Source organism: Octopus bimaculoides, chromosome 16 (genome assembly GCF_001194135.2).
Source record: "Octopus bimaculoides isolate UCB-OBI-ISO-001 chromosome 16, ASM119413v2, whole genome shotgun sequence".
NCBI lineage: Eukaryota > Metazoa > Mollusca > Cephalopoda > Octopoda > Octopodidae > Octopus > Octopus bimaculoides.
Genome location: NC_068996.1, coordinates 16,283,822 through 16,287,392, shown reverse-complemented (window position 1 = coordinate 16,287,392; position 3,571 = coordinate 16,283,822). Strand labels below are relative to the sequence as shown.

General features: G+C 33.1%; 1 protein-coding gene across 8 annotated transcripts in view; it reads left to right on the top strand.

Annotated features, from left to right (window-relative positions):
• Positions 1 to 3,571, top strand: part of LOC106880485 (homeobox protein Meis1) — a 261,086-nt gene that overhangs the window by 54,656 nt on the left and 202,859 nt on the right. For 3 of the 8 annotated variants that reach the window (XM_052973537.1, XM_052973541.1, XM_052973532.1), the window contains exon 1: positions 574 to 1,040. The exons of 2 other annotated variants lie outside the window; for them this stretch is intronic. The gene's annotated coding sequence lies outside the window, so the exon portion shown is untranslated. Of the gene's footprint in view, positions 1 to 568; positions 1,041 to 3,571 lie in introns of those variants that run through there. 3 more of the 8 variants (XM_052973540.1, XM_052973539.1, XM_052973538.1) reach the window with 2 other exon arrangements.

The window sequence follows — 3,571 nt, the reverse complement described above, 5'->3', positions numbered from 1 at the left end:
TATATATATATATATATATATATATATATATGTACGTATGTGTATGTATATATACATACGTACATACATATCTATATGGATTTATATATATATATATATATACACACCCATACACGCACACTACAGACGTGTATATATTTGTATACCTACATACATGCACACATATGTTACAGCAAAGCAAGAGATACATAAAATAAGACTATGGTAAGAGGAATATAGAAGAGGGGGCGTAGAATGTGCAGAATTAACACGGAATGAGAGAATAATAGAAGAAGAATGAAGGAAGAAAGAGAAAGAAAGAGTGACAGTGAACGAGAGAGAGGAAGAGAGAGAAAGAGAGAGAGATATATCGGATGCGAAACGGAGATGAAGGAAGAGAAAGAGATAGGAAAAGCTGAGAAAAGTGAACGTAAGTAAATTGTGAGAGAGAGTGATGTTGGTTGATGGAAAGAAAGAAAAGGGAAAAATGAAATAGAATAAGGAGTAAAGTGAGGGAGTTATTAAGTAAAGGGGAGATGTATGTAAGAAAAAACGAGGGAGTGATTCTGCAAAGGGAGGTATGCGTGTAAGAAAAACGAGGGAGTGATTCGGCAAAGTGGGGATGCACGTAAGAGAAACGAGGGAGTGAGTGAATGCGTGTGAGAATTAAGCGGAGCAAAAAAGAACAGGAGTAAACGGTAGAGGAGATGCGAGAGAGATATAGTAAGAGAATACGAAGGAGAGAGATACATATAGAAAAAGAAAGGGGGTGGAAAAAGACCGGGTAAACTGGATGAGAGAGGGAAAGAATAGAGCGAACGTTCGAGTGTGAGTGAGGCAGAGACAGCAGAGCAAGTACGATAGGACACACACACACTCACTTCACATCGTAGTAGTAATGTGTGTGTAGTTTTATAGAAAGAGTGAGAGTGAGACATTGATATTATACATACACAACAACAAGACTTCGTTCTGCTCCTTTCTTGAGTGTTGGCCACCATGGATTGGATAGGGAAGGCTTGTTTTTACACAAGGTCTTCTTAAAATCTACCCTTAAAAATGTATGTAAGATTTTTTTTTTGTGTCATTGATATGAACTGTTTTTTTTGCTGCTAATGTTTGCGATCTTTTTTTTCCTTGTTAACTTGATTTGTCGTATGTAACACTCTTCACAAGACTTCGTTCAGTTCCGTTTCTTAAGTGATGGCCATGTATTGGATAACTAATAATTGTTTCTTCACAACGTCTTCTACCTTTTTCTAAAACGTACGCCTTTTAAATCTTTTCTCAACATCTTTCCTATACCCTTTATCTCGTACATTGTTCATGTTATATATATTTTCGCTTTAAGATTCTTTTCCGCTCACCCTTGTTAAATTTACCGTATTTGAGGAAGGTTAGCTACCGTTTTTAGCCTGTCTTCTTTACAAAGATTTCTTCGTGGTGCGTGGAACATGTATGTATGTATATATATGCATATATATATATATGTGTGTGTGTGTACAGAAGTATATACACACGTCTCAAGTTTGCCGTATTTGAAAAAAGGTATCACTGCTATTTCTAAGCAGGTCCTGCGTACTTCAACTAAACTTCTTCCAGTTCCACACACTTCACAAGACTTTGCTCCACTCCCGTCGTAAGTGTTGGGCATGTACTGAACACGAAGGCCTTTCTTAAGTGATGGCCATGTATTGGATAAGAATGAATGTTCCTTCATACGATCTTCTTTCTACTCTCAAAATACCTACCCCTTTAAAATTTTCTCTGTGCCCTTAACTTTACGTATATATGTACATGTAATATATATTCACTTTAAGATATTTTCTGTTCACTCCTTGAGACAAATTTACCGTATATGAGGAAGGTTAGCAACCATTTCTAGCCTATCTTTTTGCAAATATTTCACCGCAGTATGTACTAAGATGTAGTGTATGTGTATGTGTGTGTGTGTGTGTGTGTGTGTGTGTGTGTGTGTGTGTGTGTGTGTCTATGTATGTGTGTGTGTTTATATGTATGTGTGTGTGTGTTTGTATAATACGTGCACACATACAACAAGTCTTAAGTTCGCCGTATTTGAAGAAAATATGACTGCTATTTCTAAGCAAGTCCAGTATACTTCACCAGATTTCTGTCAGTTCTACACATCATAACACTTTGCTCCGCTCCCTTAGTGAGTGTTGGCCATATACCAGAAGGCCTACTCTTAGTAATAATCTACCTATAAAATTTAACTAAGATAAATTTCGTATACTCACACGAGTGTTGCTATTTGTACCTAAACTTTCTCGTTTCACCACATATGAGAGAGGTTTCTCCGGTCTTCCGACTAGGAACTTTCTATCTTTAAGTTTTGCATAAAATATATGTCTGTCTGTCTGTCTGTCTATCAATCTATCTATCCATTTGTCGCCAGTCTGTCTGCCTGCTTGTCTGTTGGTCTGTCTGGCTGTCGTCAACTGTTGTCCGTCTGTCTATCTATCTATCTATCTATCTATCTATTTGCCTGTCGGTCCGTCTGTCAATATCTATGTCTGCAAATTATACATTTGTATATGTGTACATTTGCATATATATATGTATATATATATATATATATATATATATATATATATATATATATATATATATATATATATATATATATATATATATACATGCACACACACAATATATATAGACATGCATACATGTATACACATACATATATGTATATATATATATATATATATATACATATATGTATACACACATGCATATGTATGTATATATGTATACGTATACACATACATATATGTATATATATATACATTCATATATGTATACACACATGCATAGGTATGTATATATATATATATGTATACACACATGCATATATATGTATATATATATATATATATATATATATATATATATATATATATATATATATATACACACACACAATTCTTATATATACATACATACATACAGGGATGAATTAATTCACAGCTAGGGTGTGTTTTAAAGGTAGTTTGGCTATTATATCCAGGATGTTGCGTTAACTAAATTATCGCTCCTTACGAACGACGCCGAAAAGCTTTGTTTTAGGGCACACATGGTATTTTATACTTTCAAATAAGAATTTACATTTCTTTCTATAACTTGTTCCATTCAGATTGGATGCCATGATAAACTTATCCGTGTTGTGATTGCAGTCGTTGTTTACTTTTATAAACGCAAAATGTTATATGTGCACCAGGATCATACATGTGTGTGTATCCATCCATCTATCCATCCATCCATCTATCCATCCATCCATATATATGTATGTGTAATCTATCTATCTATCTATCTATCTATATATGTATATATATAAGTATGTGTGTGCGCACATATATAGATAGGTATATCTGAATTTATGCGTGTATAAATGTGTGTATATATATATATATATATTTATATATGTATATGTATATATATATATGTGTCTATATGTATGTTATGTGTGTATATATGTATACATATATATGTATATATGTGTGTGTGTGTGTATTATATATGCATTTATTTATATATATATATATATATATATATATATATATAAATGTAT